Raw genomic sequence first — 27,496 nt, forward strand, 5'->3', positions numbered from 1 at the left:
AAGTGGGTTGTGCCACTAACTGGCTGTATGACAAGTTACTTCCCCCATTCTGATCTTCAGTTTCATCCAGTACATTATGAGTATAATATGCCCTGTCCACCTCACAAGACTGTTGTGAGAACCAAATGAGATAATGAGTATGAGTGAGATGTAAGCTATAAACTGTGAAGAATTTTGTTCTTTGGAGCTGACTTGGTGATGCAAGTGACATGGTAACATGTACAGCAACCTCCCTGGGCCTGGGGCTTTGTGGGAGGAGTGAAAGGAAGAGCCAAGTATACTCCCTAAACTCTGGGTCAGGTCCCTGACTCATAACACTTTGAATCCTGAGTACCATATGAAACCAGAGTAGAGAGCATCATTGGGCTTTACCATGAGCTGATCTGAGTGCAGTCCAGGGAGGAGATTTCCACAGTGTTATATTTCAGGGCCAAGAAGGCCCTGGCTCCCAAATATCCCCATCACTAATGGCTGAAATTCCAGCAGAAAAACTGTTTCTCAGCTAAAGCATTTCTTCTGATAAAAACATGTGTTCATGGCATGGGAGGGAGGATCTGTGGCATTTCCAGTCACATTTGGGACTACTTCTTAGCTGCTTTTCTCCAAGTACTCTCCCACTCTAATCCACTAAGTACTGTTGTACTATACCACTAAAGTAACCTTCCTAAATTGCAGGTTGTGCCACACCTCAGTTCCAGAACCTTCAGCAGCATCCAGTACCTACAGGAGAAAATTCAAAAGCTTCAGACTGGAATTTCAAGTCCTCTAAAATCTTGCTCCAGCCCTACTTCCAGCTAGCTGTATCTTATACATGCCTTCTAAACTTTGTATTTTGGCCAAACTCTTCCACTCACAAACTTCAGCACAAACACAGATTATAAGGTTAGCACATGGACTAGAATTCAGCGGAACTCAGTTTCAGTCCCAGTTCAGCCGTTAACTTTCTGGGTGAACTTGTGTAAGTCATTTATTCTTTTATGAGCCTCACTTTTCCTATCAGTGCAAGGAAAGGAGTGACCATCTCAACCCTAAGATCTGGAGTGTTGAGATCACTTGGGAAGTGTGTTAAAATCAATTTGTTACTAAATTAAAGTATAAATGTTTGTGAGTGGCAATTTTTCTATACTAGAACAGAGTCTGTCTTCTATAGAATGTCACCCATATTCACTTTTTTTCCAACATATTTTCAAGAGTGAGAGGGGAATGACTTCTGTTTCAGCCAGCTCCTGGAGAATCATCCAGGTCCCTGAATAAATACAATGGTCCCTCTAGTTTTAATGCTACAATGAACTGGGGTCATGTGGGTTTTGTCCTGCCTTTGTGCCTCTCCTCACATTCATCCCTTATAATATTATCCCACCTTCCTAGAAAGTGTTTAAATCTTCCCCATCCTTCAAGACTTAATTCAAACCTCCACCACCATTAATATTAGGAAGTCTTTCCAAAACCACAACTACCCATCCACAGTGAGCTTTCCCTCCCTCTTAATCTCTAATGCAGACCGTGCCTATTCACTGGTTCTTCAAGAGAGTTGCCTTGTGACTTCTTTGTCAACCATCTGGAACAGCCTGCTTTACCTAACTTACATACTTACACAGTATATAAGCTCTTGAGGGCAGCTCTCTGTCTTATAGGACTTGAGAGGAACTTCAAGGGGGATTAGGGTTGAAATAATGGGGCCCTGGTTTAGAGGATGAACCTAGATGTTGATAGATGGCATGAAGTCAACAGAACCATCATTATTATCGTCATCATCACTATCATCCCTGAAAAGTGTAGGACAGCATTCAAAAAGTATTTTTACATCCATTATCTCATACAGAGAGTTAAAACTGGGAAGACCATAGATTATTCCAGTTCAGTGATTCTCCTTGCTTGGAGGACATGTTAAAACACATATTTCTGAGCCCCACTCCCAGAGTGCCTGATTTGGTAGGTCTGGGATGGAGCTTGAGAACTGGCATTTCTAACAAGTTCCCAGGTGATGCTGCTGGTCCAGAGAACACACTTGGAGAACTTATCTGGTTCATCCTACCACTTCACAAATGAGGAAAATGAGGTCCAGAGAGAGGAAGAGATTTGTCCAAGGTTACCTCACTAGTCAGTGATAGACTCCTAAGCCAGAGCTCTTTCTTCTTCACCACAGTAAAACCTCTTCCCCCTTTTTCCTCCCTCCAAAGGGTGCAGTGAAGATGAATTAAATGCTGTCTGGAAAATCACTCTGGGTTCTGCAATGCTAAGATGTTCATAACCAGGTGGCAGTGTTATTGTTCTGCAGAGACATCTGATCCCAATTAGTCCTCCCTTCCTCTCTGCCTGGGCTCTGATGTTTGGATACCCCTTTGCTCCCACCCCCTTCCAGCTGTGTCTGCAACAAATAGCCAACTTCTTGGCCTGCATCCAACTTGGGCCAGTGTTACTGGCTCTACCTTCCCTGCAGCTGTGCGCACATGGAATAGCCCAGCTCAGTCACCGGGAGGGAAGAGCTGGTTGCCTTCGAGCAGAACCCCAGGTGGGCCTGAGGCTCAGGTTCCACCCATGACCTGTACCTACCCCACCCCCACCAGCCAAGAGCAGTCTGGAAACCACAGGCTCTACACAGGTCCTGCTGGGATGGAGGATGGGTATATTTTCCCCCATTGTATACCTGGTCACATGTGCAGGGAACTCAGTGCTGGGGTCACACCATAGATTACCCAGGGGTCAACAACCCATGACCCACAGGTTAGATTTTGTCCATGGCCTGTTTTTTACTGCCCGTGAGCTAAGAATGGTTTCTAAATTCTTAATGGGTTGTTAGAAGAGGAAGAAGGAGAATATGGAGGAGGAGGGGAAGAAGAAGAAGGAGGAAGAGGAGGAGGAGGAGGAGGATGATGACAATGACAGCAACAAGGAGAGGTAGAAGTGACAGAGACTGAGTGACCAACAAAGCCTAAAATATTTACTATCTGGCTCTTAACATAAAATATTTGCTGACTCCTGAACTTTATACTGATGCCCAGGGAACCTTCAAACTATAGAATGTCCAAACTGGAAGGGACTTGAGAACTCAGTCCAGAATCAAACTGCATGCCATGGTGTCCTAGGGTTCTAGAGGTGGCTCAAGTGATGCCTCTGAGTTGACCTGAACCTCCATCTTCTGCCCCACCTGCATATAAAGCAGAGAAGTTATCCTGATTTCATTTGAAAAGCGAATGGGTTCCTGTGCTTTAAAAAAAAAATGGAAAATCACAGGCAGAATCCAAAGCCCATCACTTTATAAATGTGCAAACTGAGGCCCTGGGAAGGGAAGGGTCATAACCAAGATAACATAATGACTCATAATCAGAACCAGGAGAGGAACCTGCATGTGCTAACTCCCCAGGCCAATGGTTTTAAGGCATTAAAATCCTACAGATAAAGTAGGACAAAATCATAACAATATCAGTTACCATGTGTATAAAATTTGTCACTTTAAAAAGTGCCATCACATACTTGTCATCCCAACAGATAGCACATAATAGCAAGGTTAGCCATTCCATTAATAGAAATTCTTTAAAATAAACCATTCTAGGATATCACATCATGTTGTCCAATCCTTTCATTATATAGATGATAAAACTGAGACCCAGAGCATGTGGGTGGCTTACCCAAGGTTACGCAATAAGCCTATAACACAGCTCTTTCCACTGCACCACAGTTAAAAATATCAAATACCAATCCAGGAAAAACAAAAGCCCTCTTCCTACCAAGTGATGAACCCAGTTTCTACTGGTTCCCAGTTCCTTGACACACTCTGTCCTGAGTTTTATGGAACACTTTTCTCTCTACACTTAGTCCCTAAATTATCTCATCAGATCTGATAGCTTTAAATACCATCTACTTGCCAAGCATTCCCAGTCATATCTACAGCCCAAACTATCTATCAGATTTCAGACTCATAAATCCAAGTGCCTGTTCAGTATCTCCATTTGGATATCTAATAGACCTCTCAAACTCAGTATGTCCAAAGCTAAACTCCTGATCTTCCCCACCTTCCAAAAGGAGTACCTGCTCCATCCATGTCTTCCCTACCATGATTGATCTTTTTAGTTGCTAAGGCCAAAACCCTTAGAGTTTTCCTTGAGTCCTCTATTTCTCTCACACCACACACATTTAATCTATCAAGAAGTCTTATTGGTTCCACCTGCAAAATTATATCAAAATCCAACCACTTCTCTCCAAGTAATCATCATCCTTCAACTTGATTGTGGCAAATGCCCTCCTGACTGTTCACCCCACTTCAATTCTTGCCACCCTACAAAGTGTGCTCATCACAGCAAACAGAGTGCTCTGTTTAAAATATAAGTCAGATCATGTGACTCCTCTACTCAACACCTTTCAATGACCTATAAAGCCCTGTATGATCTGGACCTCATCACCTCTCCGACCTCATCTCCTACTGCACTCCCCTTTATTTACTTTGTTCACTCTTTTATAACTACACTGGCCTCCTGGCTGTTCCTCATACAAATCAGGCATTTGCTCTAGCTACTCCCTCTTCCTGGAATGCTCCTCCCACAGATATTCCCCATGACTTAATCCCTCACCTCCTTCAAGATTTTACTCAAATCTCACCTTCTCAATGAGGCCAACTTTGACCACTCTAATGCTGCAGCTTGCCCCTCAGAACTATTCATCTCCCCTTATCCTGCTCTATTTTCTTATTTGCTATAGCATTTATCAATCTTCCATGTAATTTTATTAACTTTTCCATTTATTGTTCATTGTCTGCCTCCCCTATAGATCCGTTAGGGCAACGATTTTTGTTTTATTCACTGATATATCCCAAGCCCTTAGAACAGTAGTTGGCTTAAAGCAGATGTTCAAAATATATTTGTTGAATGAATTTATGAACGAGTTCTCATAACTTAGACAATCTGTCTCTGAGAATAGTTTACAGTCAGTTTTGACAAATGGGCCTTAGAACTTCATCCACATGGCCTAAGGCAGAGCAACTGAAGGCATTTGGGAGCATGTCTCTAAATTGGATGTGCTAATCAACTATTTCACACATAAAACTCAAGTGTGGAGACAATGCACTGAAACTCCTTAACTGGTACTCAGAAGACATAGGGTGGTGGCAGTTCTGCTGCTAATTCCTTCCATGATTTTTTCTGGGTCCTTGTCTCTCATCCCCAATCTGAAAAATGAGGAGTTTGGCAGTGGATCTTTACCTTTTTTATTTAATAATTTAATAAACACTATGGATACTCTACCTAGGGGGAAAAGTGGATACCTACATAATTTGGCAAAGAATTTCAAGGGTTTATGGACTCCTTAAAGTTTGTCCATAACCCCAGGTTAAAAACTCCTGGAACTGATAATTTCCAAGGCTTTTTCTAATCATCAGACCACAACTCTCCATGATTTTATGTGTTTCTTGGGTATCCACTACAGGCCTTATAGATGGAGTTAAAGTTATGGAGTTAACTAAGAGGAGTTAACTAAGAGGAGTCCATTTTGTGGAGAGACAGTATGAACCGGAAATAATTAGAGGGTTGCCCAAAGCAGCATGTGCTCAACATCAAGCAAAAGGTACAAATCAAGTGCTGAAGGCATTTAAGAGGAGAAAAGAGCCATCTCTCTGTAGAAGCAGTCATGAAAGCCTCCCTGAGGAACTTCTACAGGGACTGAGCCCTAAAAGCATGAATGGGATTTAACTGGCCCAGACAGAAGGGAGTATGGCAAGAGAGCACAACTGCAGAAACAGTAACACTTCAAGGATGATGGAGGTCAGTCAAGTAACCAGCCTAGAAGAGTCAGGATATAAAACAATCTGAGAAACAATGGATTTAAAAATGTCAGCCTAGGCCAGGTCTCTGCCTTGGAAGATATCCACTGCCCAGATATTGAAGAAAGACAGGAAAGAAGCACCAATGACGTGAAGACCACTTGAACAAACTGAAAGAATCAAAGGTGTTGGTAAATATAGTAATGACTGAGAGGTTGGCTATATGGGATAAGCCAAGTTCTTTTCTAAAAAGAAAGAATCTGGCCTTGAACTGTCTCCACCAGAGCATTTTGGAAAGGCACAAAAATCAATTAACCTCAAACAGCATGAAGTTAAAAGCAAAAGTGGTTTGTGGGATATTTTGATCCTTTAAAGTGACTTTGAGATGTGGTAAGAAAATGGAGATAAATCAACCATGAGTGTGACAATTTCTATTTATGACTAGATAGGAGTGGGCTAGGAACAGAGGTGAGAGGAAATAGAAGGACAGGTAATATGAATTGAAAGTGCTTAGAGGGAAGGAAAATGGAGAGAGCCAACCCCAATCTCCCATAGATCTTGGGGCTCAGGCCCAAGGAAATCTCCAAATCCCATAAATGGGCGTCTAAGGACATGATGGCATCCTCCCCTTTCCTCTGGACCCTCACTCTTCTTAATGGCCATCTACAAACACTCTTATCTGCTTTGCAACTGAACTCTATTTGTAACAGACTCCTGAGCTTTTTGTAGCTACACTGGGCAGGACAGAACCAGCTCAATGAGGTTATATGACTTTGTAGAAAATATTGGGCAAAATTGATCACACCTTTCTTTGGGCCCAACACCATGCTCTGTTTAAATGCCTCCATTAGAGCACTAATCATTCTGAATTAGTATTTCACTTATGAAATGAATGGATTTCTATAAATAGAGTAGAAAATGAGTGTTGGGGAACAGTAGGAGCTAAAAGTTGGAGTCAAATTGTGGAGGATCTTAAAAGCTAAGTAGAGAGTATTGAGCCAGATGAGGGTGCAATAGGGAGCCAGTGATGAGTTTTGAGCAAAAGACATGGTGAAATGGGTGTTCATTAAAGTGGGAGTAAATGTGTGGAGGTGGGAATGAGCCTGAAGTTCATATACTTACCTGTGTGTTGAGGGGGTGGGGGAAGATAGAGAGAACCCAGGCTTGACCTTACGTGGCTCTGACTGAACTGCCAGTCAATTTCATGATGCGAGGACCTTTCTTTTATGCCAGATGGGACCAAAGTAAAGTACTCAAGACCATGGCAAATGGTTCCTAGAGGGTTTCTGGGAATCTCCATACAGAAACATGAAGACCAAGCTGGGCAAAGCAGGAGGGGACAGGAGTAGGGACTACCCCCAGGTGGCATTGGGGTCTGCTGCACATTTTGCTTTGGGACCGTTAATAAGGTAAAAGAGAATGAAAACAACTTGGTCCAAGACCCAACCCACACAGTACTGTGGTCATCAGGAGTCAGCTCACAGACAGCCCTTACATACACACACACACAGATACACACACACACACACACACACCTGGCAGCCCCTAGTGCTGCCACACAGCAGGGGAAAAAGAACCTTCCCAGCAGCCTATGCAAAAACACAAGCAGTCCAAAGGCCTCTGAAGAGAAGGTTCAGAAGGTATGAGGGAGCAGGGTGTGGCTGGGCACAGTGCCCAACAAAGATTTTGGTCTCCTGTGTCCAAGTGAGCTTGGACTGTTACTGCCAAGCAGGGCATAAAAAAGGCCCATCTTGGTTTTGGCCTGACTTCAGAGGGGGCAATAAGTGCCCTCAAACAACTGCCTATGAAAAAATATCTGCTCTTTCTGGAAAATCATGGCCTTTAGCACATTCCTCAGAATGACATCAACTAGAAAACAGTGCCAAAAATGTGACTTTCTCATTTATGCAGCAACAGGCAATTTCCTCTCCCCACTTGGCTTTTTTTCTTATATGTATAAATAAAGGAGCCAATTATTTAAAAAATATGAACATCTTAAGCACTTCCAGGCTTTGTGATTAGTAATTATTAATGGATACAAATGGCCGTGCCTCTTAGAAATGTTATTTCAAGTGTCCCTTTTCTCATTCCTTAAAGGAGATTTATAGGTGGTCATGCTGAACTGAAATAATAAGAATTGACACATTTGACTACACCAAAATAAATTTTTCCCACTTGATTTATATCACTAACTTTGTATATGAATATTCAATTTGGTCTTCCCAAAGACTCTTAAGCATGGGAGCTAGGGGCTAGAGGTCAACCAGTCCATCATGGCTGAGGATAGAATCTACCAGAGCAAAAAAAAAACAGAAACACCAGGAAAGCCCAGCTATGTTGCTGGCCCACTGTGGTTCTGACTTACTCAAAGGTCACTATAAAGTCTCACAATGAGGGAAAAACAATGTTCATAGACTTTACCCTTCACTTCCCATCCTTGCCTAATCTGCCTTTCTTCTGGAACCATAACATTCCTCCAAACTCTGGAAATGATGACTTTCTCCTTGACTACGTGGACCCTTCTCTTTGCTTCCTCCCCACCAATGATTTGCCTCATCAGCCCTCCCAATATTACAGAGCCTTAGACATGCTTCCAGGTACATAGCTCAAGTCTAGTTAACATCATAGGCAACAGTCTTTCAGTGTGAGTTATAGCTGGGACTATAAAGAGAACTAAGGCTCCCCCAAAATTGCTATCTGCCCAGATGAGGTGGATTTCTAATTAACTGTAGAACCGAATGGGCTAGTTACTGGTCCATATGTTATGTGGATAGCTTGCTCTGCTGCTAAAAGGACTTTTTTCTCCAGCTTCTGGTGATGATAAACTAGGTATCTAGCTGAAGGGGGTTACTATATTTGAGAAGATGGCAATTGAGATGCCACTTGAGTGAATTTTCACTAAGAATGCATCTATACAGTCAGAAGCCAAAGAATCCAGAAATGCCAGCTAAGGGTTTGCATCAAGGATTGATTCTAACCCAAAAACAGGCCAAAGAAACAGCTAAAAACTAAGATCCTGTTAGTTACACAAAACACACACACATGTGCACACACACACACACACTCAATTAAGTTGGAACCAGTTCTTCATCTTCATGGATGTACTCTGGTCTTCAGAAGACAACTTAAAAAGACCAGATTTTCTGCAGCACTTTAATGAGGATGTTAGCTATGTTGAAGATGTGTAAGATGATCCTTCCAAAATTATCTGAGAATCTAAAGAAACATTGGAAGTCCTTGAGGCTTGCTAGCATGCCACTCTAATATAATTTGACTTTGTCATGAGCCCATTGGAATAACTCATAGGTAGATGGTATGCCCCAAAACCTCAATTGTGGCCTGATAAAATTTGCATTTTACAAATTTGGTTAAGGGTCAGAATTGCCATGAGTGTGTTCAGCTCATTTAGTCCCTTGGAAAAAATCAAGCTATATATTTCTGTGATTAAGTGCATGGATTCCATAGTCAAACACACTTGGGCATAAGTTTATTTGATGCAAAGAATATTTAACTTCCCTATGACCCAGTTTCCTAATTTTCAAAATGGAATAATAATCATACCAACTTAATAGGTCTGTTGTAAGGACTAAATAAAACAATATTATATATATATATATATAATCACTTAGCATAGTGCTTGGCACATGTTGAGCACCCAATAAATGGTAACTACTATTATCATCTAGATGATTATCTCTTAAGTCTAAAGCTTAAGTCAGACACACATGTACAACATTGTAGAGGCAGGATGTCATGAATCTATGTCCACATGCCTGCATCTGATTTAGGATACCATCTTACAAGTCCACAAATAATACTGTTGCCCTCAAAGGACTAGATTTGCAAAACTGGTAGCAGTAAAAAGTTGGTCAGGCAAATCAAGGACAATGATTGCATTGAAGGTCTGGAAGCCATTACCTAGCAGGACTTTCCTGTTCTTTTTGATGAAAATTACAGGCACATAAATGAAGGAAGTAAAAGAATGAAAAAAAATTTGAGGAAATGTTGAATACAAGGAAGCTCTAAAGAACTTGGCCCTGGTCAACTTAAGTCCTCAAGGTTTTTTTCTAGTTCGTGACCTGCTGTAATCTGAATTCATTCTTTCCTGCACTACCAGTTTATTCTGCTTTAGTGGGTCATAACTATTAGCATACAAACAAGAAGAAAAGACCCACTCATGACCCCGTGTTCCCTACCTGTTACTGCCCAATTTCTCTGTTCTTTTTCACAGAAAAACTTCAAAGTATTGTCTGGAGTCACTGTCTCCATTTCCTTACTTCTATTTCTAGACTCAATCCACTCTAATTGGGCACATATTCCTAAAATTCCTCTGAAACCACTCTTGTCAAGGTCACCAATGGCATCCATATTGCTAATGGATAGAACATCTCTGTCCTCATCTTATGCAAGCAGTTGGCAGCATTCAATATGGTTAATCACTCTTTCCTTGAAATACGTTTTTTTCTTATCTTCTTGGCACCATGTCGACCAGGTTCTCTTCTTACCTCACTGACATCTCATTTTCCCTTACTGGTAACTCTTCCTCTGTTCAAACTCTAAATGTTGGCAGTTTCCAGGATTTGGTCTCAGGACATCTCTTTTCAGTCTATACTCTCTCCCCAGAAAATCGTATTCAGCCCCATGACTTTAAAGACTATGTGAAGATGAGTCCTGTCTTTTAAATATATTCCTGAACTCTAGATGTATATATCAACTACCTAATTGACCTCACTACTTGCATGCTCAAGAGGCATCTCAAACTTAATGTGTCCACAGCAAAATGGTTGCTCCTCCTCCAAACCTGTTTCCCTCTGTCAGGAAATCATCACTAATCACCCAGTCACTCAAGTCAGAAAAGGGAGTCATCCTCGATTCTTTTATTTTCCCATAGCACCATATCCAATCCATCAGCTTTTTTTATTAATTTATTCTTAAAGCATTACAAATCCATATCCTTCCCCCATATTCACTGCCAACACTCTACTCCAAGTCATCATTTCTCCTCCCTGTTTAAATTATCGCCCCAGTATTGTCCATTCCCCATGAACAGTTAGGGTCATCCTTTTAAAATATGTTAGCTCATCTAATTACCCTACTTAAGACCTCCAATAGCTTCCCAATACTCTCAGAGTAAGATCCAAAATTTTTAACACAGACAATCAGAAACTGTATGCTCTCTCCCCTACTCATTTCATCTCATACCACTCCTCTATCACTATGCTTCAGCCATACCAGCCTTTCTGTCCTCTGACATACTTTATTCCTCCCAGCTATTCCCTCTATCTATAAATGTTCTTCCCCCATACTTCACATGGTTGGCTTCTTATCGTCATTCAGAGCTCAGCTTAATGTCACCCAGTTACTCTATATAATATTATCTTTTCTTTTACCATAACACTCATCATTACCCAACATTTGCTTCTTTGTTAATCAATTTCCTCCCATAACAATCTCCTCCCATACAAAACTATACAAGAAAAGGGACCTTGTCAATACTGTTCAACACTATATTCCCCTCCACCAGAACAGTGCCTAACACTTAACAAGCCCCATGAAGGCAAGAGTTTGTTTTATATTTATCATTACATCTCCATGGCCTAGAACTGGTACTAGGCATATAGTAAGGGTTCCAGCTTGCTAAAGCTGCCAAAATGCAATATACCAGAAATGGATTGACTTTTACAATGGGGGTTTATTAGTTCACAAATTTACAATTCTAAGGCCAAGAAAATGTCTCCATTAAGGCATCAACAGGGCAATACCTTCTCTGAGGAAAGGCCAATGGCACCCATTGTTCCTCTGTCACAGGGGAAGGCATGTGGCTTCTTCTGCTGAACATTCTCTCCTGGGTTTAGCTTCTGGTTTCAGTGGCTTTCACCAAAAATGTCTCTGGGCTTCTGTCTCAGCTCCTCTGGATCCTTGCTTCTCCATGGGGCAAACACTAGACTGCATATCTTAGCTTCTCTTGACTTGTTTCTTCTGGGGCATTTCTGTCCAAATATCACTGAGTTCTCTTCAAAATGTCTCTGTCTTTTATCCCCTCATAGAGGACTTCCTGTAAAGATGATTAAGACCCAGATTGAATGGGTGGGTTCACATCTCTATGGAAACAACCTAATCAAAATTGCCACCCATGGAGCCTGGGCAAGACAGTGGCATAGGGAGGTGTGAAGTTCAGTTAATCCTCTACAGCAACTGGTAAACAGCCAGGAAAAACTAGTAAATAGTTCAAAACAACAGTTTGTGGGACCTCTGTTACCAGGCACACATTGAACACCACTCTGGAATGGGTGGAAGGGCCAAAAATGCAGCATAAAACTTTAAGTAAAGTCCCAAAAATGGCAGAAGCTGGATTGCCTCCCCAACTGACATGGCAGGCTGAATTGGAACACTTCCCTGTGGGAAAAAGAGGTAGTCTCTACTAGAAGCAAGGGAAGGTAGCTCAACTAAGCTCCAATTGCAGTTTTATTAATAAATTTGGGCTACTGAATATAAGCAGCAAGCAAAGATAAACTCAGAGCAAGCAGGAAAGGAACCCTGAGGTCTCTCCAAGCAGAGAAGTGGTAGGGTTGATGGAAAAATAAATACATAAATAAATAAATAAATAAATAAATAAATAAATAAATAAAAACAGAGGATATTGGAGTTGGCTGACCTCAGAATACTGGAAAAGGGGGCACATAGAACCAGGTACCAACTCCAGCTCTTGATTGGTGAAACTGGTGGGGAGGTACTGGGGACTGGCTCTGGAAAGGGGATTTCTACCTTTTTTTCTTTTTTTTCTCTTATTCTATGTAGTTCAATAAAGAAAGCCTCAGGCATTTTCAATTGGCTCCACTGATCCAGGCAAGGGTGTAGTTAAGATAGTCAGTGGGACAAAGGAAGAAGTCAAGTGAAGGAGATAATTCCCTGAAGGCATATCTTCCCTAAGAAAAGGGGAGGTAGGGCACATCTCAAGTTGCAGCCCTCCTTTAGAGAATACAGGCCCCAGGGCATGGGGGAGAAAAAAGCAGAAACAAATTATGCTTGGCTTCTGACTCACCCTCAGTCCATGGCAGGCAGTGTCTGCTGAGAATTAAAGTACCAAACCTCTTTACAACAGTGGGGAGCTGCAGGCTGACAATCAGAAGCTGCTGGGCATGACAGGAAAAGCACAGAGTCTAGAGGCCTCACAGGAAAGTCTGACGAACTGCTGAGTCTCAACCTCAAGGAAACTTGATACTGAATACACCCTCCCCCTGAGTCCTGGGCCCATCTGGTCCAGGAAAACCTGATTGGGGTAATCAAGGAATCCATATACCTAGGCAACAAAAAATTATGAGTCATGCCAGGAAAAACAAAGATATGGCCCAGTCAAAGGAACAAACTTACACTTCAAATGAGATACAGGAGTTGAAACAACTAAAGATGTTCAAACAAATATGCTAAATCAATTCAAAAATCAAATCAACCAGTTGAGGGAAGGTATGGCAAAAGATATAAAGGATATAAAAGAAGATATTGGGCAAAAAAAAGGAAGAACTCCGAAGTTTGAGAAAACAATTGACAGAAAATATGGAATGAAATGCACAATATAAGAGATGAAAAACATGATGGAGACATACAACAGCAGATTTGAAGAGGCCAAAGAAAGTATTCATGAACTAGAGGACAGGACATCTGAAATCCTACATACAAAAGAACAGATAGGGAAAAGAATGGAAAAATATGAGGTGGGGGGGTCTCAGGGAACTGAATGACAACATGAAGCACATGAATATACATGTCTTGGATGTCCCAGAAGGAATAGAGAAAAGAGGCAGAAAGCATAATGGAGGAAATATTTACTGAAAATTTCCCATCTCTTATTAAAGACATAAAATTACAGATCCAAGAAGGGCAGCATACTCCAAACAAAATAAATCAAAGTAGACTGACTCCAAGACACTTAACAGTCAGATTAACAAATGTTAAAGGCAAAGATAGGATTCAGAAAGTAGCAAGAGAAAAGCAACCCATCACATACAAGGGAAGCTCGAAAAGACTATGTGCAGATTTCTCCATAGAAACCATGGAGGCGAGAAGGTGGTGGTATGAAACATTTAAGATTCTGAAAGAGGAAAACTGCCAACCAAGAATTCTGTATCTGCAAAACCATCCTTAAAAAATGTGGGATATCTTAAAACATGTTCAGAAACTGAGAGAGTTTGTGAACAAAATACCTGCTCTACAGGAAATACTAAAAGAAGAACTACAGGAAGATAGGAAAAGACAGGAGAGAAAGGTTTGGAGTAGAGTGTAGAAATGAAGACTATCAGGAAGGGTAAAAAACACAGAAAAAATAAAAATAAAATAAGATATATAACATATAAAATCTAAAAAACAAAATGGTAGAGAGTAGACATTACACTGAGCAAAATTAGCCAGAAACAAAAGGACAAATACTGTATGGTCTCACTTAGATGGACTAAATTTAATGAGCAAACTTTGAGACTTAAAATTGAGAACACAGGTTATCAGGAGATAGAAAGAGGGTAGAGATTGGGCATTTGATACTGAAGGAGTACAGAATGTTCAACAGGATTGATTGTATGGATCCAGAAATGGATAACACAATACTGTGTGATGGTAGCACAATATTGTAAGTACTCTGAACAAAGACGGGTGTGAGTGTGGTTTAAAGAGGAAAGTTAGGGGTATGTAGGGCACCAGAAAGAAAGTTAAAAGATAAAGACTGTGATTGTATAACCTAGTGAAACCTATAGTGGTCAATGATGGTGATTAAATGTACAAAAATAAGAATGTTTTTACATGAGGCAGAACAAATGAATGTCAACATTGCAAGGTGTTGAAAATTGAATGGTGTACTGGTTTGAAACTGCTATGGACCCCAGAAGAGCCATGAAATTTTAACCCAAACTTGTTGGGTGGAACCTTTTGATTGAGTGTTTCCATGGACATGTAACTCACCCAATTTTAGGTGAAACATTTGATTAAATCATTTCCATGGAGTTGTGAACCCAGCCCATTCTGGGTGGGCTTTGACTGGTTCACTGGAGTACTTAAAAGAGCTCAAGAGCAGACACAGAATCAGATGTTCATTGACACTTGGAGACACTTGGAGATGCAGACAGAAGGATGTTTGGAGATGCTAAGCTAAGATATGAAGCCCAGAGTTTGCCCTGGAGATGCTAAGAGAGGAACCCCAGATACTTAAAGAGAAATTTCCTGGGAGAAAGAAGCAAGGATGCACAGGAGCTGAGAGACAGAAGCAAAGACAGAACTCCAGAGACATTTTGGAGGAAGCCACTTTGAAACCAGAAGCCAGGAGCAAAGGACAAGCAGACACCAGTCACATGACTTCCCAGCTAACAGAGGTGTTCCAGACACCATCAACCTTTCCTCAGTGAAGTTATCCTCTTTTTGATACCTTAGTTTGGACATTTCTATGGCCTTTGAACTGTAAATTTGTAACCTAAAAAAAAAAAAAACCATTATAAAAGCCAATCCATTGCTGGTATTTGGCATAACAGCAGCATTAGCAAACTGGAACAGATGGTATAGGGGAAAAATACAATCAATGCAAGCTAGAGTCTATAGTTAACAGTAACATTGCAATGTGCTTCCATTAATTGTGACAAAGGCAATATACCAAATGTAAATGTCTATAAGAGGGGGATATAAGGGAGTGGTATGGGATTCTTGGTGTGGTTGTTACTGTCTGATCTTTTCATTGTTTCTTATTTTATTTTATTTTATTTTTCCTTCTATATTTTATTTTTTATTCTTCATTTTGTTTTCTCTTCTTCCTCTTTCATTGTGGAAGAAATGGAAATGTCCTCATATAGATTGTTGTGGTGAATGCATAAATATGTGATTACACTGGCAATCAATGATTGTTTATTCAGGATGGATTGTGTGGTATGTGAATAAAACTGGTTTTAAAAAACAAACAGAAGATACAAGTGCTGGAGAAAATGTGGAGAGAGGGATGGACCTATTCACTGTTGGTGGGGAAGGAAGGCAGTATGGTCTTCCACAGGAAGCTAAGCATGGGCTTGCCATATGGTCCTGCAACCCTGTTATTAGGTATGTAATGGAAGAACTGAGAGCAGGGACATGATTAGACATTTTCACACTGGTGTTTATGGTGGCAGTATTCATGATTTTCAATGGATGGAGGTGGGCTAAGGGTACATCAACTGATAAACAGAATGGTGAAATGTGGTGTACACATACAGTGGAATATTGAGTGGTGCAAGAAGGAATGAAGTCGTGAGGAATGCAGTGAGGTGAATGGACCATGAGGTCAGTATTTTGAGTTAAATAAGCCAGAAATGAAGACAAACATTTTAATGCCTCACTATTTATCTGGACTAACTGTAATGTACAAACTCCAAGAACTGAATCTGAGAGCATAGGTTATCAGGGGAAGACTTATTGTAAAGGTCCCTAGATTGTAAGCTCTTACAGCAGTCACATCTATTCATGAGTTGTAATGGTTATTTCTTAATTCTGAAATGTTGAGCTGTTTGTGTATAATATAGTCAGTTCCTGGAACTTCAGGTATCTGTGTGACACATGAGACTCAGAGCTAGAGTTCGGCATCTATGAATGTCAGCATTACTCCATACAGCGACTGTTAAAGAAGCTGAAAAAGAGATCAGACTTCAATTAGAGTTATGAATGAAGCTTATCTGGTTAGGACTAAAGCAAAATCAGACTAAAGGGTAAAGGATGATATTGACTGTGTTTTAAAATTTCAACTTCTATGTGAGACCAAAGGAAGAGAAGTTTATTTGGTGCAAAATCTATATTTTCTTTAGCACACTATATAATTTAACTTGTGTGGTCAGTTTATTTAAACATCATAATTACATGGAACTTTGAATAAGTAGTGAGATCTGGTTCATTTGTACAGGTTAGTATGAAGCCCTGATACATCCCAGAGTAATTTGGTCAGAGAATAAAAATGTATTTGCAAAGATCCCTTGAGAGACTGGGGGGAAATGCGGAAATATTAAATTTCCCAACCTGGTTAATTCCTGAAATTCTTGAAAACTTTGGGGACTACCAGTTTAATAGGCCAAGCACTTAATCTTGGGGCTTGCCATTATGAAGTTTGTTACTGCAAAGGAGAGGCTAAGCCAACTTACAAATTTGCCTAAGAGTCATTCCCCAAAGAACCATTTTTGTTGCTCAGATGTGGCCTCTCTCTCTTAGCCAACTTGACAATTGGACTTGCTGCCTTCCCCCTACATGGGACATGACTCCCACAGGTACAAATTTCCTTGACAACATGGGTCATGACTCCCAGGGATGAACCTGGACCCAAAAGAAATGAAACAAAATGAAGTTTCAGTGGCTTAGAGATTTCAAATGGAGTCAAGAGGTCATTCTGGAGCTCATTCTTATGCATTATACAGATATCCCTTTTCAAATTTTTAGTGTATTAGAATAGCTAGTAGGAAATACTAGAAACTGTTGAACTGCAATCCAGTAGCCTTGATTCTTGAAGATGATCATACACCTATACAGCTTATATGGTGTGACCATGTGATTTTGAAAACCTTGTGGCTCGGATCCTCTTTATCCAGTGTATGGACAGATGAGTAGGAAAATGGGGACAAAAAGTAAATGAATATTGGGGGGGAGGAAGGGTATGGAATGTTTTGGGTGTTCTTTTATTCTTATATTTTGGAGTAATGAAAATGTTCAAAAATTGATTGTGTTGATGAATGCATAATTATATGATAGTACTGTGAACAGTTATTAATTATACACTTTGGATGATTGTATGGGATGTGAATATATCAATAAAATTGCATCTAAAAAGTCCCACCCACAATAGATCTGCCCCCACATGAATGGATTGAAAGAATATGGCATTTTAAGGGGTACATAACAGAGCCAAACCAGCACAATAAGTAGGCAATAACTATTTACTGAAAAAAATGAATAAATTTTAGAAATTCAATTAGTATTTGTTCATTTGTTGCCTAGTTTAAGGCTATCCAAGTTCTCATTGAGACCAATTGTTTTGGGTGAAATAATGCATAAAGTTCAAAACTTGAAAATATTCGTCAGATCCCAAGAGAAAGCAATCCCTTGGCCTTCCTTCATTCCTTGATTTTCTTATCAGTCATCTGATGGTTGAAGACACAGGTTCTAGTCTCTTTATAGTAATTCTAGAAGCAAGCCTTTGCATTCATTTATTACCACTTGAGGTGCATACAACTTCCCACCTCCAACACCACCCCCAAGGTATGATCACTGACTATTTAAGAGGAATGATTTCCCTGGAAGTATTAATTTTTGCAGAATGTGCTTGATGCTAAGGTAGAAGATACTACTGCCATCATCACCTTTATGAATATGCCAATGATATGACCTCTTCCTCTCCTACTTCTGGGTAAAGATGCTGGATTAAACACACACATTTAAGTTCATATCTTTAAAAAAAAACCCTAAAACAATGTATGAATTTTTTTTCATAAAGTAGGAGATTTTAAGAGCTTTATGTATACTAGCTCGCAAGTAAAGACCTCAGATGTTGACATTTTTGGTTACCAAACTGTTGTGTGTTGAATTGTGTCCTCCAAAAAGGTATGTTGAAGTCCTAACTCTTGGTACCTATGAATGTGACCTTATTTAAAAACAGGGTCTTTGAAGATATAATCAAGTACTGGATTAGAGTGGGCCATAAATCCAATGACTGGTGTCCTTATAAGGAGAGGCACATTTGGACACAGAGACATAGAAACACATAGGGAAGAAGGCCATGTGATGATGGAGGCAGAGATTGGAGTGATGCAACTATAAGCCAACGAATACCAAGGATTGCGAGCAACTACCAGAAACTAGGAGAGAGGCATGAAACATAATCTCCCTCAGAGTCTCCATAAGCAGCCAACACTGTGAACACCTTGATTTCAGACTTCCATCCTCCAGAACTAGAAGAGAATAAATTTAGGTTGTTTCAAGTCACCCAGTTTGTGGTAGTTTGTTATAACAGTTCTAGGAAACTAAACAGACTAGTCAGATTATTTTAATGAAGCCCATAGATTTCAAGCTGCCACAGCCTGCACCAAGCTTCTAATAAAATTTTTAATGTCCCATTCTTAAATATGTGCACAGATCCATAGCTCACAAGACATTTAAGGAAAGCCTCTAATAAATCTGCAAGGAACAAAAAAAAACAGGAAAAATAAACTTTTAAGAAGCAGAGTCTAAGCCGTGAGAAGAAAGCATCAATAAAACTATAATAGAGAGCTTGTGCAGAGGCAGTGCAGAGATCTTTGGCTCTCAGCAGTTCTGAAAGCAGTGTGCTCTGAGAGGCTGCAATGGAGCCATGATAAAGAAGGCGCCAGAGGTTGGCAGCTTAGAATAAGCACATAAAGCAAGGACAGGAGCTAGGAGTCAGCAGTGACAACAGCGAGCAGAACTACCACAGAACTTCTGGTTCCAGAAGTGGAAGTGCTCATGGATCTGAGAAATCTGCAGGGCATACCCCTGCAAGGTCTCACTCCAAGGAAGATTCCAGGTGTTCCACATCAAAGCCCAGGTCCAAATCTGAATCTAGGTCTAGATCCAGAAGAATTTCTTGAAGAAATTACACAAGGTCATGGTCTCAGTACAGCTCTCATAGATGACCATGTAGCAGGTTTTACAGTCGAGATTATCACAGACCGCATAGCCATAGTCATTCTCCAATGTCTACTCACAGGCTATGAGGTTGGAAATTGGGCAAATCTTGATCCCATCAGTTGCCTTGGAGTATTTTGGTTGAGCTTGTACACCATAGAAAGAAATTTAAGAGAAGTGTTCTCTAAATATGGCCCCATTGCTGACATGTCTATTGCATATGACCAGCAGTCTAGACTTCAAAAGGATTTTGCCTTTGTGTATTTTGAAAATGTAGATGATTCCAAGGAAGCTAAAGTGTATGCCAATGAAATGGAGCTTGATGGGCATAGGATCAGAGTTCATTTCTCTATAACTAAAAGATGGCATACCCCAACACCAGGAATTTACATGCAGAGACCTACCTATAGCAGCTCATGCCTTCAGGATTACTAAGACAGACAATATGATAAAGGCTATGATGATCAGAACTACTATAGCAGATCATACAGAGAAGGAGGTGGAGGATGGAGAGCTGCTCAAGACAGGGATCAAATTAACAGAAGGTGGTTGCCTTCTCCTTACTACAGCCCTGGAGAATACAGATTTCAATCATACTCACCTCGCAACTTTTAAAGCATGAAGTCTAAGACTTTCATAGCCCTAGAGTTGGGATATGTTTGTGGACAATATTTCTCATTGTCTTTTGTTTAAAAGGCGAACCGTGCCTAGTGAAATCAGGTGACTTTACATCTTTTATAATGACTACTTTTGGTGGAGTTGAAATGCTGTTTTCATCCTGCATTTGTGTAGTTTGGTGCTTTGTCCAAAATCAAGTGTTTTCAGAAAAGTATGTTTCACAAGTGTTTTTTTACCATCTAAATTTTGACTGCTGAGAAGTTTCTATTGTACAAACTTCATTTAAAAGGTTTTTCTACTCAATCCAGTATATGCTGAAGATTGAAGCCTGTGTGTAAAATGCTACCAACTGGCAAAAAGCAACAATAAACACTTTGATTTCTACTTTTCTGTCAAACATATCAGTGCTTAGCAGAACTGTTCAGATTAAGTTGTCAGCAGGAAATTTAAAGACATAAATGCCCATTTTCCTCTATTCCATTAAAAAATGCCATACTCAATATACCTGCAGATAAGCATTAAAATTATGCTCTGTAACTCTGTACTGCTAGTATTGGAACTAAAGATTTCAGTACAGCAAATGCATAGCACTTTAAAAAGCTACGATAAATATTCTCAAAGAAATAAGAGAATATTTTGAATCCATCAAACAAGAATTGACCACTGTAAGAAAAAGAACATTCATGAAATGTAAAAGGGGCTCTTGGAAGTTAAAAATAGGACAACAGAAATTAAAAGTTCAATAGAAGGCTACTCTGGAAATGAGCCTGACCCTGGCAATGAGGGGTCGAGAATGACTTTGTTACTAAAAGGGGGGAAAAGAAAGGCAACAAAATAAGGTTTCAGTGGTGAAGAGCTTTCAAATAGAGTTAAGAGGCTCTCCTGGAGGTTACTTCTATGCAAGCTTCACAGCTAGATATCCCAATGGCCACAATATGATAAGCCCAAGTCAACAATAGTCCCAAAAACCAAATGTTTCATACACTAAGTTTATTCTTCAGAAACTTATATCCTCCCGAGAGTTCCTATGCCAGCTAAGTCTCAAAACCCAGAGGCAACAGCCTCTTCAAAACATCAACCAGTTGCATCCCCTTTTACCATAGTGTTGACACCCCTTTTCACCATGAACATGTTAGGGTGGTCACTGCCTAGACATCCCTGAAGATGGGGAAAGTGATTAAACATGAGGAAGGGGTAGCAACAGACAAGATAGAATTTAACAAAGAATTATGACTACTGAATCTCAATATAATTTTCTTTTTCTTAGTTACTAGTGTATTAGAATAGCTAGAAGGAAAGAACTGAAATTGTGGAACTGTATCCCATAACATTCTTTAAAATTTGCTATATAGCTACTTGTTAAATTGTAATTTGAAAGTTATCACCTTTATATATATATGTTATATTTCATAATAAGGAAATAAGTGAAATTATGGTACTGCAACCCATAACATTCTTGGAAATTTCCTGTATAACTACTTGTTAAATCATACTTTGAAAGTTATCATCTTTTTGTATATAGTTATATTACACAATAAGGAAATAACTGAAACTGTGGAACTGTAACCCATAACATTTTTTGAAATTTACTCTCTAACTACTTGTGAAATTGCACTTGGAAAGTTATCACTTCTATGTAAATATGTTATATTCCAAAATAAAGAATAAAATGTTCAATAGAAGGGCTTGATGATAAAATCAAAGAAATCATCCAGATACTAGAGAAAAAAGACAGAGATGGAAAGCAGAAGAGAAAAGATAAGAAAATTAGAGGACATATCCTGGAAGTCCAATATCTAATTAATATAACTAATAGGAAAAGAGCAGAAAAAATAAAGGTGATTAAATTATCAATGAATTTTTTTTAATTACCCAGACTGAAGACTACAAGTTTCTGGGATGAAAAGGCACACAAATGTCCAGCCCACTGGGTGCAAATAGACACATTTAAGGCATACTGTTCTAGTTTGCTAATGCTGCTGGAATGCAAAACACCAGAGATGGATTGGCTTTTATAAAAGGGGGTTTATTTGGTTACACAGTTACAGTCTTAAGGCCACAAAGTGTCCAAGGTAAGGCATCAGCAACTGGGTACCTTCACTGGAGGATGGCCAATGGCATCCGGAAAGCCTCTGTTAGCTGGGAAAGCACGTGGCTGGCATCTGCTCCGGAGTTCTGGTTTCAAAATGACTTTCTCCCTGGATGTTCCTCTCTAGGCTTCAGCTTCTCTCCAAAATGTCACTCTCAGTTGCTCTTGTGGCGTTTGTCCTCTCTTAGCTTCTCCAGAGCAAAAGTCGGCTTTCAAAGGCCATCTCCAAAATGTCTCTGTAAGTTCCAGTGCATTCTTCAAAGTGTCCCTCTTGGCTGTAGCTCCTCTTCAAACATCACTCACAGCTGCACTGAGTTCCTTCTGTCATGTCAGCTCATTTATATGGCCCCACTGATCAACTTAGACCCACCCCGAATGGGTGGAGCAACACCTCCATGGAAATTATCCAATCAGAGTCATTACCCACAGCTGGGTGGGGCGCATTCCAAAGAAACACTCAAAGAATTGCAATCTAATCAACACTGATAACGTCTGCCCACACAAGATTACATCAAAGATAATGGTGTTTGGGGGACACAATATATTCAAACTGGCACACATACCATCATGAAATTTCATAACCCTGGGCACAAAGAGAAGATTCCACAAACTTCTAAAGAATAAAAATAGATTTCTTCTAGAATCAGTATGGGAATAGACTTCTCAATAACAATACTGGAGGCAAAAAACTATTTAGCAATGTCTTCAAAATTTTAAGGAAAATTGTTTCCAACCTGAAATTCTATATCCAGACAAACTCTCAATTAAGTGTGAGGGAGGAATAAAAAAATTTTCAGACATTGAAGAATATATATAAATGAATATATATACTTTCCATATACCCTTATTTAGGAAGCTACCAAAAGGATGTCCATGAAAACAAAGGAACAAATCAAGAAAGAAGATATAGCATCTAGAAAACAGGAAAGCCAATACAAGAGAGATGCAATCATAATCCTTGGGATGGTGGTGAAGAGAAATCACAATCAAGAGCTGTACAGCAGGCCCAGAAAGCAAATGGTCTTTACTGAGGCAGGATAGAAACTCTCTGGGAGAGACTTCTTCAAGAAGATTAAATTGAAAAACACCTAATATGTCTGAACATATTTAAAGGAGGATTTACACAAATGAGGGAGAGCTGGAATAAATTAGAAAACTAAGCAAATAAAACAAAACAAAAAAAGAAGAAACAACTAACTCCATGAAAAGCAAAAAGTTGTACATGGAAAGAAAAGTGACCATAGTATAACACATGGCTCATGTGAATAGAGTAGACTTGGTCATAATCGTGTAATCACTGAATATTGGTAGAATGGGGTGATAGGAAGTGTGCATATGTGCTGTAAGAGTGGGGATGAAAGAGAGTAAATCCTCACCTTCCAAAGTGAGACCTTAAGAGATAATGCTTAAAATTAAAACATCAAGAAGTAGCAATAAAAGAATGTTACTTGGAGATCTGAAGATAAATACCAAAAGACTTGGCTAAAGAGGTAGAATTGTTGCCTCTGGGGAATAGAAAATGGAAGGTCAACAGGAAACCGATCTTTTGTCTGGACAAGCCTAGTTATTTAACTCTTAAAACTATAAGCACATGTAACTTTGATAAAAATAAAAACTAAATTTAAATATTATATGACCCCTGAGATAGAGATTCTGTGAAGCTGCCTGAAATCAAAACTATTGAAGAAGGCAGTGGTAAAATCTATAGTTAAGTTCATTCATCTACTGCCCCATCAGGGCTCAAGCTCTTTATTAAAAATAGAAACATCTACCAGATCCCAAAACCCATCACATTCCACAAATCACTGACTTTCTAGATAAGCTCCAGGTAGCTGCAATATACACCAATAGGCTTCTTGAGAAATACAAACCTAGTTCAAATTTTAGAAGGCAATGAGTAAAACAGCCTTATTGTTGAGATTTCAGGCATCTGCAATACAGTGTCACTATTAATCCTAAGTAATATGCATTTTATTTTTCTAGCACTTAATGAATGGCATTTCCCTATATCTACACTATCCATCTGGATGATATCCAAGTATTTATTAATTTTTGAGGACTATCTCATCCTAACTTGCATATCCACATCTGCACACATTTATTTGAGTGCCTACAATATGCCAGGAACAAAGCTAGGTAGAAAGAGCACAAACAGTGACACAGAGACCTTGCTCTTAAAGTTCTCCGTGTCTAGTAGAGAGTTGCAAATATAAAAATAAATAATAACGGCAGCAAGCCTCGCGCACTTGAGGCCTTGGTGCGTGGCTGCGGACTGCCAATGGGTCTGCGGATCCCGCCTCAGGGACGCCATGAGCCTCCCGGCGGTGCCCGGCGACCTGCAGCTGCCGCCCAGTCAGAAGGCCCAGCCTGCATTCTGAGAGCAAAGACAAAACCTCGGGGAGCTTCTTTTACAAAGAAAAACATGTTTTGTATACAAAGAGAAAGATCACATACTATCCAGTAATAGAGATTGGAGAATGATGACATCTGAACACCAGGTCCAAGAAGGGACAGAAGTTCTGAAACATAAAAGGAATAAGGCTGATAAAGAAAATGCCAGTAGACCTACAGAGAGCAAAAATAATATAAGGATGGGAAAAAAATGTATTCCATTAAAACTTTCTAATGAATTGACCAATTCAACTGTAGTACTTGATATACATAATTTGGAAGGTAGTAATGAAACTATTCCATTTTTACCAATTAAAGGTGATCCCCAAAGTCAACGTAGGACATTTAGCCAGGGATCTCACTTTAAAAAAAAAGTGAAAAAAAACAAATGACTGCATAAAAACCAAAGCAAGGTGTTACTAACATTCCCAAGAAACCTGTGCTTGGATCTTATCCTGGTCAAATTGTTCAGTTTAAGTTTAATTCATTTAGAAATCTTCTACAAGTTAAAGATGTGAGTTCTGCCACAACCCAGAAACTTTCAGCTACTGTCTCTGAAGCGTGCAAACACCAGCACTGTAACAGTGAAAAGTCATAGCACCTCAAACAGAACTACCATAAAATTTGTGAGCACTATGTATCAGGACAGACAGCTTGTGCAACCTCCTAGTAGAGGTCAAGACAATAGTAGCCAGGACAAGGTGAAATAGGGCATCAACAGAACTTCTGCCAGTTACAATGCAGAAAGACCTAATGGAAAGGGATTACTACAGTTAAAAACAGATTTAAATACTGTCAAAATCAGTTCTTTTCAAGACACAAAAAGAAATGAGACATCATCAAGAAACCTGGCTTCTGAAATTATATAACCAGGCCAGCTTCATCTTCTAACACCAAACTGATAGCAAAGTCCAAAACCACTGACCAGCAAAGACATACTGCAGCCAAAGCAACCTTTGTTAGATCAGCTCAGCTCAAAGAAACTGCAAGGAGAGAAAAATCCATCTGACTGAGTGGAAAGCTGGCAAAGGAAGAGTGCTGAAAAGGCCTCCTAGAACCTGAAGGGCAAAATGAAAAACCCGTTGGGTCTTTCTGGGCTACCGTGGCAGAAGAAGATGAGCAGAGACTATTTTCTGAAAAGGTAAACAAGACATTTTCTGGATGCCTGAACCAGATTAGTGAGCGATGTCCAGAAGAAGAAATACTGGCCACATCGAATGACCTGACTAAAAATATTCCAGATGCCAAAAAATTTGTTGAATATTGGATATGCCTTGCACATCTTGAACCAATCACATGTCCTATTGAAAAATATCACAATCTATGAGAAAACTATTTTGGCAGAGGCTCAGCCTATTGAAGAGATGTGACATGCAATTATAGATATTCTAACACTGAAGAGTCAAGAAAAAGTTAATTTTGGAGAAAATACTGAGGCTTGTGCAGTCACAGAACAAATCCAAGAAGTCAACACTGATAATATTAGGTGTTAACCTAGAGCCAGGAAAACTGGAAATGGAAAATAAACAGCCTAGAAATGTGATACTTCAAGATTGTGAAAAAGAACAAGAGGGCAAAACAAAAGAGTCAATCAGTGTTGCTAAGACCCCCAATAAAGAAACTAGAGCGAGTTGCTTAATTAAATATGTTTCTACCATGCCATACTTGCAATGTATAAAAAAGAAGATGCAGTTTGATGAAACAACTACATTTAAAGAGCTGAAGTTTCTAACACCAGTGAGACGTTCTTGATGTCTTCAAGAAAACAATTCCAAATTGCCAGATATGTTAAAAGACCATTATCCTTGTGTGTCTTCATTGGAACAGTTAGCAGAATTGGAAAGCAAAATGGATGCTTTTGTCTGCTGTCCTAATGCAGCACTCTGCTGAATGTACTCAGAGGCTGAGACAGCAGAAGAGAAATAAAGTTCTGATAAGGAATGAGGCTTTAATATAAATACAGTAATGCTGCATTGTCAGAAAATGAGATGTTCTAGGTAAAATTTATATTCATATAAAAGAAGGTTCTTTGTGGTAAGAAGGAAAAGGTGCTAAACTTAGTGATATTAGAAGCTTTAAAGCTAGACTGCATTCCCTTCTCAGTTAAAATTTTAACTTAGCTTCATTTGACATAATTCATAGATTATTAGAATTATGTCATTTATTATAATATTTAATAAATGTCATTATAGTTTAGGTAGCATTTCTAAAAGAACTAATATTTAAACTTGTTTTTTCCTCATGATATAAAAACTTTACCATTAAATCATGTCCCCTGAAACCTAAACATTATATACAGTAAACATTTCTCTTCTCCTCACACATAAATACCACCAATAAAATTGTTTCGTATAGCTGTGAAGTAATACTTAAATGACATACATAATCTACTGACTCTATACAGTTCCAAATAAGTGATTTTTCATTGTAAAAGATTAGTTTTAAACAAATGAATATGATGGACGATCACGTTTCATCTTATGTTCATTCATTCCATTTGTGTAATAGCAATTAGCTTTGCTCTATTTATTGTCTTTTGTTCTAGAGAGTAGGACTTTCTTCCTTTTTAACTACATACCTAATATGCATCCAATAAATTAAAATACCTGTAAAAAAATTGAAAAAATAAATAAACACAAGAAAGTGTGATAAGTTATGGAAGATGTCTTCTGTTTTTTCTTACATATTTATTCTTCACCATTCTCCACAATGCTCTAAACCCTGAAAGACTGACCTATATAGACTGCACAAATGAACTCTCTTGTCCTCTGGCTTCTGGATGGGTTTGGCCAATGTGGTAAAAATGACAGGAGACTTGAAAGCAGAAGGAAATGAGTTCAGGAAATTTATTTCCCTGGGTCTCCAACTACAGGTTAGCCATGGGCTGGCTGCATTGACTGTCTTAGCTCCTGTCATTTGGTCCTCTCCATGAAGCCCTTTCTGTCTTCCCTTCAGGACTAGAGATAGTAATGGCACTCCATTGCAATTATCCATCGTGGTTTTCCTACTCCCTGCCCACATCT

General features: G+C 39.4%; 2 pseudogenes; both read left to right on the forward strand.

Annotated features, from left to right (window-relative positions):
• Positions 1-1,693: 1,693 nt before the first annotated feature.
• Positions 1,694-19,990, forward strand: LOC119522222 (annotated as a pseudogene).
• Positions 19,991-24,391: 4,401 nt separating this feature from the next.
• On the forward strand, positions 24,392-26,399 carry LOC119522223 (annotated as a pseudogene).
• The last annotated feature ends 1,097 nt before the right edge of the window (positions 26,400-27,496 follow it).

This window comes from Choloepus didactylus, chromosome X, assembly GCF_015220235.1.
Source record: "Choloepus didactylus isolate mChoDid1 chromosome X, mChoDid1.pri, whole genome shotgun sequence".
Lineage (NCBI taxonomy): Eukaryota > Metazoa > Chordata > Mammalia > Pilosa > Megalonychidae > Choloepus > Choloepus didactylus.